The sequence below is a fragment of the Nesoenas mayeri genome (genome assembly GCF_963082525.1).
Source record: "Nesoenas mayeri genome assembly, chromosome: 1".
In the NCBI taxonomy this organism is placed as follows: domain Eukaryota; kingdom Metazoa; phylum Chordata; class Aves; order Columbiformes; family Columbidae; genus Nesoenas; species Nesoenas mayeri.
In genome coordinates, this window is record NC_137541.1 from 89,723,130 (window position 1) to 89,736,137 (window position 13,008).

The following is a 13,008-nucleotide window of genomic DNA, read 5'->3' on the forward strand; positions in this document are numbered from 1 at the left end:
ACTTCTACACTGTAATTTGTGATTAGATCATTAATCTATTTTGAGAGGATTCTGTGTCTGTCAACCTAACACTTCCAATCAAAATTAGTTATGGTAAGTGGGACATTGCAGAAAAGTTTGTCTGCTCCAATTTGTTGGAGAAGTAAACACAGTATTCCTGTCTTCAATGGTGTGTGTCCATGGGTCTGTGAATAAAGCGTGCATATCTTCCCAGCAAATCCTCTGCAAACACAGCCATGGGTGGTAGTCACACTGCATATGCACATCAGCGTGGCTGCTGAAGTTCTTGGGGTTATATCCTGGAAAAGCCAATCAATACCTTTTCGGCTTCAGCACCCCATAGCTGCTAAAGTGGGCAAAACTGTATTATGAACATTTCCTGGAAAAGCCATGTAGGTAATACTTCATATGTGTAGTTACACTGTGGTTTTCACTTTCTACTCTTCCTAAATTATCGTAAATTGAAGACTCAGGTACCTGGGAACTTTACTTTTTTTTTTTTTTTTTTTTTTCCTGATTTGTATCAAATGTAGTCTTATTAGCTCCGGCCATCCAAAATGATAGATACTTGGTTAGGTGTGCTGATGGATGGAATCCATATCTGCAGCGTGAATAACTCTGTTTCTTTCTTAAGATCTTGCATCTGGTGATTTTTTTTGTTCAATTTGTAACATACAAAGCAGCTTGTCTGGAATTTGGCCCTTTCCTCTTTGAGATCAAATAATTTAAGCTTCAGAAAGAAGCATGCTCATGACATGTCTTGTGGTTCCTACAGGGGTTAGTAGTGTCTGCATCGGTGTGCTGAGGGCATTAAAGCAATATCTTCCTTCAGATTTGAGGTAGTTATTGAGGAAGAGAGAGCAAAATCCATTTCTGCACAGGATGGTGATAACAGTAATGCAACTTCAGTTCTTACCGTGAACTGTAGAGGTTTTGCATGTGCCTTTTTCTATTAAATTGCCAAACTCTGCAATGCAAAGTAGAGCTAAATACTACCTATGATCTTGATGAATCCAGTTGCCTCTAGTGGAAAAAACAATACACTTAAATCTTTGATTTTGATTTCTGTATTTTGAGAGTGACCTGTAGGGTATTTAATGCGAAGTGGTGTGGAGACCCTGGGATTTGAATTGAACTGAATTGCACAGTTATGTACTGGATTAGATGGTTCTTTGTAGAGCCCCTATTTGTCAGGCTAGACTAGTAATTGCTACTTCGTCAAAGTGGAGTACAGTGAAACAGCATGTTTGCATAAGGCATTATGTTTTGATTTACAGGTGAGTTTAAAAATAATGCATTTAAGTTCTGAGGACCTGTCCCTTTTATGTAGGTAGACATGGAGAGGCGAATCTAATGCTTTTGGAAAGCACATAAAGTGGTGTTTTTTAAATACAATAGGTCTTACAACTACTGAAACAAATACTGCCATTCAATAATTGAGCTTGGCATAAGTGGCCTTCATATGTTGTCAGATCAGTTGTATTGTGAGTCACCTATTAGAGAATATTTATTCTAATACTTGATATTTTTAATGTGTATAGTAGTAGTAACAATTTGAAACTAGCAATATTTATGTAATCTTCATTGTCTGGGCTTCTGGTAGTATGAACTGTGTTTACATTTCCAAATGTGTGCAGAGTTTCAGCAGGCACTGTGCGTGTGGAAGATGTGTTCCCATAAATGTCATCCCAGCATATGACTAGTAAGAGATGACCACTTTAGGTCCAGAGGATAACATGAGCAGGGACTGGAGTTCCTGCCCAGTAGAAGTTCAGGGTTGCCCTGCTCCATGTGCTGGCTGGCATCTGGCTGTGCTCCAGGTTCTCCAGTTGCCCCAAGCTGCAGAATCCCATAAAAACCTGCAAGCTTTCAAGGTGGTGGTGTTTTTGTTGTTGTTGTTATTTCCGTACTGCTATTACATAGACCTGTGTCCTTAGATTGCCTTTTTTTTTTTTTTTCCCCTTATTCTGATAGATTTTGAAGTTTTACTGATTGTGTTCTTCAGCTCTCCCTTGTGTTTCGTTCATGTAACTTCACATCTGTCTTCATTTCAGTCTTTATTGCCTGCAGTACTTTTTTGAAAAGCGATTAGGACATGCAAATCTTGTAAAAGTAATAAAACAATAAGAGGTGTTTACTAATAAAACAGTATGCATCTGTTCCAAGTGTTCAATATTTATCAGTGTGAAATATTTCAGATTTGACAAACCAATAATGTTAGAGGAAGATAAAAGCCACATATATGTAGATAAATGTAGATAAAATCCCAAACGGGTGCCTCACTTGAAATATTTGCATTTTAAAAATGATTTGAGTGTGTTTTATGAAAAATGCTGCATAACTTTGGGAACTACTTTTCCTGTGCCATTTTACTAGAGCAATGAATATGTAGTGTCATAGAACCATACCTCATGTATGGTGGAATCAAAACATGATATGCTCATTTTCTATGCTAACTTCTAGTTAAATTGCAAGGAGGTGAGAGCTCTCCTGCAAATACTAAAAAGCGCCACTGTGTAGCAGCTCTATGGCAGATGCAACGTGCTATTTAAACAAAACTTTTTTTTTTTTTTTTTTCAAATCTGTGACACTTTGGGTTGCTTTCTGAATTAATTTATTGGAGTCGGTGCTTATGATACGATGTTTGGTGCGTGGAAATAAATTTTAAAAGTCTCAAGCCATTATGTAATAGTGATGAAAACCTTGAAAACATAATATGAATGAAACATGAGTTCTTAAATCACAAGATGTAAAGATCGACTGTCTGCTACTCTTCAAAGTATCCCATGATTTCCAAGTAAGTGTGTATGATGATTTAATGGATCAAAGTTGTGGTTTTGAACACCAAGTGTTGACTGGACTGGATTTGTGTCCTTTGTTTTTGAGAAGAAAACACTTAATGGAAGGAAATAAAAATTTCTGCTTAAATATAATATGGGTCCTTTCTTAAACGGTGTGGTTTGTAGACGGTAAGGGGAGGGCAAAACTGTTCATATGATGCACCGGAATGGTAGTATTAGTCATGAATTTCAAATAAGGCTCAGTTTGCTTGTGAAAGCTATAATGCTGTAATTTTTGAATAAGGTATTTTTCTTTTCTCTTCTCCACAACCCTGTCACTCCCTCTCCTCCTTTTTTTCCCTGCTCATATGGTCGTCATGACAAACTCATAGTACGGTACCAGAGTATTCTTACTATTAAAAAAAAAAAAAAAAAAAAAAATTACTTAAACCATTATAGTTGCTACCTTCTGTGGAAAAAAAAAAAAAAAAAAAGACTTAAAAAAACAAACCCACAAACAAACTCTTCATATTAATGTGTCAGGTGCTTATGAGTATCTGCTGTCCTGCACCGATAAGACGAATTAGCATTCCTGCTTAACTGTCTGCATACTTAATTTTCTTCCAAATAAGGTACATGAAATAATTTTGAAAGATATTTTGTGCAGTGGAAAGTTTGAAAGGATAGTTATGATTTGAGTTTATGAGAGAGAAGTAAAATTAGAGGTAGACTAAAATTCCAATTCATAGCAATTGCGTAATGACTGGTAATTCTAAAACAGGCCAATTTTATTTGACTTTTCCAGACAACTGCTCTTTGGCTTTCAGAACAAACTTAGCAATTTTCAGATAAAATCAATTTTGTTAGCCAATGTCAAAGGTGGTGGCTAAAATTAGAGCTTATTTTGCAGCCCTAACTACGAACAGGCAGCTGTCTGTCTGTCCATAATTACTCTAAGAGGATTGTGCCAACTTTAATAACAGATTATTTTGTTGAAGTATGTGATTTTTTTTTTTTTTTTTTCTTTAATAGCATATTGGAGTTCTGTTTGATGAAATTTTTATTAGGTTTCATTCAGCTTGTGGCATGGAGACCTGGAAATGTCCCGAGTTACAATGTAGTAGCTCTGTAGAGTGTCAGTTTAGGGGCAGCTCTATCTATGGTCTTGGCTGGCGTGGCATACAGAAAGCAGCCTTATTGCAAGAGTTGCCAGTGTTCGTTGATGTTGTGCTTAGTCATACACTGTTTTCAAAGCTTTTGGTGACCAGTCTTCAGTGGTTCTTCAAGATAAAATATACTAGACACTGGTACACTAATGAAAGTGGTGTGCAAAGATGTGACCATTAATACCATATTTCCTTTCCTTCTATCGTTCCAAGTACACCATTCAAAAGGGAAATAATGTGGTGTTGACTTATTGGGTAATCTTCCCATGTTGTATCAGAAATAATGCCCGTGAAGTTTATAAAGGTCATACTTGTCACAGAGCTGCCTAGTGGTAGAAATTTCCCAGCTGTCATTGAGGACAGGTAGTAAATGACGTTTTACTGATATAAGGAAACATGTCTGTATAAAAACCAAGATTCTTTCCCCCCTAAAGGTGTTGAATAGAATAATGTTGATAATAACTTTGCCCATTGTCCCTTTAATTCTGCCTCATTTGTGTAGTTTAAAAGAAAAAAAAGATTCTGACTGGCCAGCTGAAGACAATGATTTAAACATTGTTTCCCCTGAGTTTGTAACAACTTTCCCTATCTATAATATTTACAATAGATGTCATTAGGGAATAATTTTGTGATGTTTATGGTCTGTCAATTTGACATAATAGAGGGGAAAAAAAAAACAGGAGGAAAGATAAAAGAGAAGGTGCAAAAGGAGGTCCACTGAGAGTTGCGTAACCTGCAGGGGAAAATGAGGTTTCTTTTCCAAAAAGTAAGGTATAAAATATCAAGGATAATCATTAGAACTGAATAAATGAGGTGGCATATTGGCGGAACAAAGAGCAAAGCAAAAGCATTCATTGAAATGAGAAGGTATGAAAGATAGATAAGGAGTGAAGAGAAGAAACAGAATGGAGTAGAAAAAGTCTTCTGAAGCTTCGTCTGCAGACTCTGAAGTGTTCGAAGGACATCTACCTGTGTCATACTTGGCTCCATGTTAGTAGCTTGATGTCTGTAGTTGTGTGGGATGCAGAGAGTTTTTTGCACTGATGATCACAAGGTGTAACACTTTCTCTTCTTAGAGGTGCTTTAGGAAGAAATGTGAAACTTTGTATGCAAAGCCCAGAGTGGTATTTTGCTTAATAAGAGATAAGACTTCGGTTCACATTGTTGAGTAACTTACTCATAGAATCAAGAAAGAAAAGAATGGCCAATGACATGGCAGAACTGAACAGAAAATTAAGCTAGCCTATTCCACAGTTGTTTTTGAAGCAGGATGGCATGCACTGTTCTTCCTCATGCCTTTTCCTACTTTTGTTTTCAGGCCTCCTTCAAGAACCTACTGGATAAATAGTTGCAGTAGTGTGGCCTAAGTGAAACAGTAGTTTTCCTTTGGGCAAAAGTTAAGAACTTACATGAAAGGGAAGGTAATCATATTGTCAAAGAATGAAGTGGTCACTGGAAGAAGGCTATTCTTCTCTCGGTGCCACGCCCCCATTCTTAGATTGGAAAGTTAATGTATAAGGTTTTATTTCAGTTAGCAGGTTGGTGGAAGTTACAGTTCACATGAACATATGTGTAGGGGTTAGAGTTTCTAAGGCAGATGGGTTGGCACAGTCAGGAGTGGGAGAAAACTTCTGCTTTGTCCTTGTTAGCTGTCAATGCAGTGTTGATGGTATGGACAATGAGTAGCACTGTGGTACCACCAGCACAAGTGCTAACACTGCTTCAGGCATGTTCTTCCCTGTCCCTTATTTGCTGTTTACTTGTCCTGTTGTTTGGTACAAGTCATCCATCACTACACACATGCCTGCTTTTAACGGTCACTTCCTGCGGTCGTGTGCTTTAATGCTGCACCTGTGTTATACCAGCTCAACACAGATTCTCATTTGGAAAGGATAACACTGCTTTCCTCTTACTGTGCTACTGGCTGCCTCAGCTCAGTCATAACTTAAACTGGCACTTGCTTTGAGAAGTGCTTGGCTTGTTATACTTGTTTGCGTCCAGACATTTCCAATGAAGCAAACGGATTATCTCCCAGTGCACACTAAAAGCATGTATGGAAGAGTGAAGTTTACGGAAGGTCTGCAAACCATGGAGATGTGCCTCAGAGGTCTCAATGGGACACGTGAATGAGTAGAAAAACAAGTTGAAAACAAGGTATTAGGAAAACCTATTCAGTACACGCAGTTGTTTCCCTGCAGTTGGGAGCACCTTCCCTCTTGCAATCTTTTTCAAGTGTAGATCACTCATGTTAAATATATAGCAGGGAACATCTTGTGTTAAGTAGAGATATGAACCTGAACAGAAGAAGAGGTCAAGCGTGGAAATAAATTCCAGTCAGTACTGGGTGATTGAGAAGTCCCTTTGCTCTCTCTCCCTCTTGTTTGGAGAGGCGGTGCTTGAATTCACTTCAGAAATGAGGAGAAAAAAAGTACAGCAAGGTTCTTTTTAAAGAAAAAAGAAATAAAAAAGGAAACATACTCTTTAAATTCTCATTAACATGTGGAAGGGGGCAGTTCAACCCTGTAGTCACCTATGTTGTCACATTGTCTTTTTCGGATCAGAATATGGAACGTTAAATGTTGTGATGTCCACATTACACTTGAATTTTTATGTAAGTGTTCTTGCTGTTTAGGACACTGGTATTTTGAGTGGTGAACAAACTATTTGAAATTATTTAATCTAGCCTCATGGTTTGTCAGTACACTTAGTTCTGTGGATCACTTCTGGCAAAGAAAATTTATTCCTCCATGGGCCAGATCCTCTTCCCAGTTCTGTCCATCAGCGTACTTCATGGCCACAGCAGCAAGTGTGCTCTGGTTATCATTGAGCAGTTCAAAGATGCAACCTGGGTGTAAAGTGTCCCTTTCAAAAGCCATAGGTCTGCAGTAATCTTTGTTTAGCTATATTGTGTATGCTTGTGGAAGGGATTAGTAATAGATTTTTGTTTTTCTTTCTTGGCAGTCACTGGAAAGCAATAGACTGAATCTATTTTGATTTTACTCAGGATAGATTAGTGGGTGTCAAATGTTACACAATACTTGACATATCCACTGCTGTTAAGTTGGTCGTGGCAAAGGGATTACCCAATAATGAATTGCCAAGCTCTTTAGCTATTTAAAGGGAATTGTGCCACTTCCTTGCCCTGGTGATACTCTCTTTCCTGGCCAGGACCTTCTTGTGACAGTTCATGTTTGCATGTGGAAAACTCCATGCAGATGTGCAAGCACCAGTTTGACGGCTTTGTGTTCAGCTTCTACCTTGCTAATTGTTTTCGTGAGATTATTTGGATTATGTAGAAAGCTTTTCCCAAATCTCCTTTATTACTGGAGTTATTGTTGCCAGCAGGAATAAGATTAAAGGTGCTTAAGTCTGTAGAGTTGTTTCTAATTTGTACGTGTCATTTCAGTGGCATTTGAACAGAACTCAGTCTCTTCCCCTCCCTGCTCCCCTGTGGTACTGTGCTTGAGTTAGGGCTGAGAAGCCAAGCTATTGGAAGAAAATTCATTTTGTTCCCTAATTATTATGCTGGCACTTGGGAGATAATTTTTCCCTTCATGCACTGCCAATTAATATGCAAATGAGCTGATAAATATTTATACCATGATTTAAATTATGCAGGGAGCGCTTTCAGTGTACTCTGCAAATGAATTGTTCATGGACTTCAAAGTGCTGGCTGCTGTGCTAACGAGGGGAGATTTGCATAAGGCCCTAATCAGGCGCATACTGATTAAGCTTCATTATGGAAACTGCCAGCTGCAATCTTTGTTTCTATTTTATTACAAAAAGGGGAACTTTTCACGCTTCAGTCGCCTTGACAATGTCAGACACAGCTAGTAGGAGAGACTAAAACTCCACAGAGCAACTGAAGTTTCCTTGTTCAGTTGAAGATTGCTATGGTGTAACTGAAGTTGTATTTCTTCCCCCACCTCCCCACTCCCTTTCTTGTTCAGTCGAGAGCAGTAGTGTAGATTTGATAGAAATTGCCATTCTCCCTTTCCTTGGACTATCTGAACCTGTAGAGGATACCACAGCAATGCTGGACTGCAGCGACTACGTTCTAGGTGGGTACCAGCTCAGCTCTTTCTTATAAGCGTTTAATATGGAAATATAGGCTGTGAGGTTGACTATGCATAAAGCTTAATCACATATGCAGAGGCTAGAGAAGGTATTTGTAAGGCTGAAGCTCACCAGTGAATCGGCAGCAAGTAGCTGCCTGGTAGGTAGATAGATAGGTCTATGCCAGAGAAATACAGGGTTTGTTGTGTGATATTTTTTGTTTTCTTCTTTCTATCGCTCCAACAGAATTTGTTTCCTCTGCACTGCTGCTAGATTTGCTGCTAGGCTTGGATTATATTAATACAGACTTTTTGCTTTCGGGATTTCAATCTGAGAAACATCGGGCTTCTAACAAATACTGGGCTTCACTTGCATATCTGTATGTTATGAATTTTAAAGCATTGAAATGAATTAAAGTCCCAGTGTCAAAGAATTTAGTAGCTGTATTGAGCCAGTCCCTAGCAGAATGTATATTATGTCTATGTATTTTTAGTGTAAAGCAAGGTTCTTCATGCGTGAGAGAAAATAATGTGGAGTCCACAGTGGTTGCCATTGATACCGTTGCAAGCTGTGCCTAAGGTTACCGGGATAATGTATTTCCTGTGCTGAGATTCCATCAGGTCTTCAGAACAGACATGCCATAATTTCTTCTTTTTATGTCTTTTAAAATTATTTATAATTGAACATCCCAGTTTTAAAATAGGTTTTATTTCTTTCCAAGGATCTTTCCCCAAAGCTCAATGTAGTATTATTATTATTATTATTATTATTATTATTATTATTATTATTTTGATTCCATTATATAAGCTCATGTAAGAATTTATATGTCAAAGTAAGGGAATTTATTTTTGGATGGTAAATTTTAAAGCAGACATCTGAATATTTGTTTCAGAACATGAAGGGGTTTTTTTGAAAATTAATTTCTAATGAATTCTTGACCCGTTTTCACTCACATTCAACTTCAGTTTTTCCGTATGCGTCAGTGAATCATTTTTGCTAGTGGTGATGAAGTATTAGGCAGTTTCACTTTAATGGGTGAAAGGAAGTAGTTAATGGTACAAAATCTTAAGATGAAATGTATGTTTTAATAGCTGTGTACAGTCCCTCATACTCCAGGTTGATCCAATGTCTGCTTCTGTCTTCTGAATACCTTTTGAAATGTGACTGGGCGTGTGTGAAAGCCTGGCACAGCACTGCCTTGCGGCGCCTGCAGCCCTGCTAGCAGAGTAGTGGTTCTGAATATATTCACTCCTGAGAGTTTGATTTCAATCATGCACCTGCTGCTTTCGATCCTTCCTTCTGTGGAGTTTGTTTTTAGATAATGTTGGCAGAAGTTGTAGCCCAGGGCCTTTATTTAAAACCCAAGTAAGATCTAAAGGAAAAAGAAAAGGTGAGGGCATTATGGTTTGGGCTTTTAGCCCACTTCATTTGTTTATTCTTTTAACTTTGAAGCAGAAATTGTATGAGCATGTATAAACCAAATAATCTCTTTATTTGACGTATAATGAATCCGTAGGTTTAGTATCCTGCGGATATGTCTGTTTTGCTGGTAGCGGTTTTGTGTTTCAGATGTATGTCATACCATTTGCAATGGAAATAGCGCCATTGTTCTTAATGCTTTACATGCAGAAGGCCCACAGATTGAACAAGAAGTTGTCAGCTGGTGAAATAATGGATGCTATCCTTCATTTGAACCTGAGCTGTACCAAAAAGATGTTTCTTCATCCAGCTTGCTGCTTTTTTGCAATAGCCATGTTTGAGGTCTTTGTTAAGGATGAATCTTTACAGTAAAACAGTCTTCATTTAGACATGCTTTTGGTAGTTGAGTAAACTTTGTGTATGTCTAGTACTAGGAAACACGGAAAACCTCTTAAGAAAGAATTTATTTTGTGGCATAGGCTGAAAGAAAAACAGGTCTTGGCTGTTTTATGAAAAGTGAACTGTGCAGTTGTAACTTGGTTGTTAACAAACTTTCTGGTCATGCAAGAAGATTTGTTGTATGCGCATCCCCATACAGAAGGAACAGTTACTGTGTTGCTTGGAATTATGTGCACAGGACAGTTGTGTTCCCTCTCTGGGTTTAGTTTGTCTATTCTACCATTAGTATCCTGCAGGGTGGCTCTAATACTTCAGTTTTGCAACAAACTAGTACAGGAGACCCAGTGTTTTTCTTGCAAGGGCTTTCTGAAGTGGTTCAGTGAATGGATCCTATGTTAATGAGAGACAATCATTACAACCTGTGATTTTCCCTTCTGTGGTCAGTCCTATCATGAGCTCAGTCCATCCTTGTGTTCTGGCCTTAAGAAATACATCCTATGTCCAGGAGCCCCATGAGTTAGCCTAGTTTCCACATAAAAATGTATTGGACTTCTAAGCCGCCTTGTCTTGTTTTCCTGTTGGATGAGGACACTTCATGTTTGTGTTCTCCCATTCAGCGTTCTCAGAACCTAAACGGATTTCAGTAGCCAGCTGTGTGTAAAGGAAGGAACTAATACTGGTTATCGAATTAATGTTGCCTATAATAACTTTAAATAAATGTGCTGTTGCCCCAACAATAAACTCAATTTAAAGTTACAGGCAACTTCTAGATAGGAACATGCTTGTATTTGGTTTGCACACAGATTTATCATCAGGGAGGGGCACATCAAAACCAAACATTTCTGTGTAGTCAGTGGAACGGCATCCTGTTTCTAGAGTGTGGATCATACTACCCAAATGTGGAAAATAACAAAATATGGAGCCAGGAAGCAATAGGTTCTGTACCTGCCTCCTTAGCAGACCTCTGTCTTTCAAGACTGTGAACTTGTAGCTTGAATCTGCTTGGCAGAGGTTCTGAAAAGTGAGGCAAAACTTGCAGCATTTTGCTGAAGTGTGGGCCAGCAGTGCTCAGCTGGAAAAGTTTCTTGTTGCTTGGTCTCTCTCAAAAAACATGACTGCCGTTATACTAAGAGTGATGTTAATAGTTTAGATCTCTTTCAGGGGTGGGTGACATTTGAAATATTTAATCATAGGAACTTTTGCAGAAAGCTGAGACTCTGGAGAAGTTCTGTTTACTTGTTGGGGGGAAGATTCCTGTTACAGCCCTCTGGGCTTTCTAGGACCTACTGGGTTCAAGGACAGTTGTTTACCTGGAAAATTATATGAGTTTTAAAAACATTGACGCATCTTCAGTTGCGTTTCCTAACTGCTTACTGTAGTTTTTCCAAGGTTCATAGAATAGTTTGGGTTGGAAGGGACCTTCAAAGGTCATCTAGTCCAATCCCCCTGCAATGAGCAGGGACATCTCCAACTAGATCAGGTTGCTCAGAGCCCTGTCCAACCTGGCCTGGAATGTCTCCAGGGATGGGAGATCCACCACCTCTCTGGGCAACCTGGGCCAGCGTTTCACCGCCATCATTGTAAAATATTTTTTCCTCGTGTCTAGCCTGAATCTCTCCTCTTTTAGTTTAAAATGGTTATCCCTTTGTCCTCTTGCAACAGATCCTGCTAAAAAGTCTGTCCCCATCTTTCTTACAGGCTCCTTTTAAGCACTGAAAGATCACAGTAAGCTGTCCCTGGAGCCTTCTCTTCTCCAGGCTGAACAACCCCAACTCTCTCTGTCTGTCCTCACAGCAGAGCTGTTCCAGCCCTCTGATCATGTTTGTGGCCTCCTCTGGCCCCTCTCCAACAGGTCCATGTCTTTCCTGTACTGAGGGTTCCAGAGCTGGACACAGGACTCCAGGTGGGGTCTCACCAGAGCAGAGCAAAGAGGCAGAATCACCTCCCTAGACCTGCTGGCCACACTACTGGTGATGCAGCCCAAGATATGACTGCATTTCTGGGCTGCAAGCGCACATTTGTACCTCATGTCCAATCTTTCATCCACCAATACCCCATGTCCTTCTCTGCAGGGCTGCTCTCAATCCCTTTATTCCCCAGCCTATATTGATACTGGGAGTTGCCATGGCCCAGGTGCAGGACTTTACATTTGACTTTGCTGAACCACATGAGGTTTGCCTGGGCCCACTTCTCAAGCTTGTCCAGGTCCCTCTGGGTGTCTTACTGACCCTCAGGTGTGTCAACTGCACCTCTCAGCTTGATGTCTTCACAGACTGGCTGAGGGTGCACTCAATCCCACTATGTCATTGGTGAAGATATTAAACAGTACTGGTCCCAGTATGGACAGCTGAGGGATTCAGGTGTCATTCAGGTTCATTTTGTCCATCCAAACATTGTCATTGACCACCACTCTCTGGGTGTGACCATCGAGCCAGTTCCTTGTCTACCAGTCCACCCATCAAATCCATCTCTCTCCAGTTCAGAGAGAAGGGTGTTGTGGGGGACCGTGTCAAAGGCTTTACAGAAGTCCAGATAGACAAAAGCCGTAGTAGCCCTTCCATTGTCCAGTGATGCAGTTACTCCACCACAGAAAGCCACTAGGTTGAGCAGGCAGGACTTGCCCTTGGTAAAGCCTTGCTGGCTGTCCCAAATCACCTCGCTGTCCTCCATGTGCCTTAGCACAGCTTCTAGGAGGATCTGTTCCATGATTTTCCCAGACACAGAGGTGAGGCTGATAGGCCAGTAATTGCCGGGATGATGTCTCTTTTCTTGTACACATGCTGCATTTCTAACTATTATATTTCCCTCCTCTTCCTACCCCACACTCCCAGTCAGGCTTCATTGTGACTTCCTTCAGGCCCTGCCCATGTGCTTCATTCCCCCTGGCTTGTGCTTGGGTTCATCTGCTGCTGTGGCCCCTGGTTCTGATAGCTCAAGGGTGACACTGGTCCCTCTGGGCAGTAGCTGGTGGTAGTACATGGCAATAGTCCAGCTTCTCATTTCCAACTATCACACACTGCCAAGCAGGGAAGCATCTGGGAATTCTTGGAAATACCTGAGGGAAAGATGTGACAGTTGATGCTCTTACTGTATTCTGCAGCCCATTAGTATTTTGGAAATCACTGCTTTGATGGAAGTACGTGACAGAGGTAACCTTTTTAAGCAGGTACCTAGCAAGAGAATATCCT

At 40.0% G+C, this 13,008-nt stretch overlaps 1 protein-coding gene across 5 annotated transcripts in view; it reads left to right on the forward strand.

The window, feature by feature from the left end:
* Window positions 1–13,008, forward strand: part of POU2F1 (POU class 2 homeobox 1) — a gene marked incomplete at its 5' end in the record, with an annotated part of 111,605 nt that overhangs the window by 53,907 nt on the left and 44,690 nt on the right. The gene's annotated exons all lie outside the window — the stretch shown is intronic.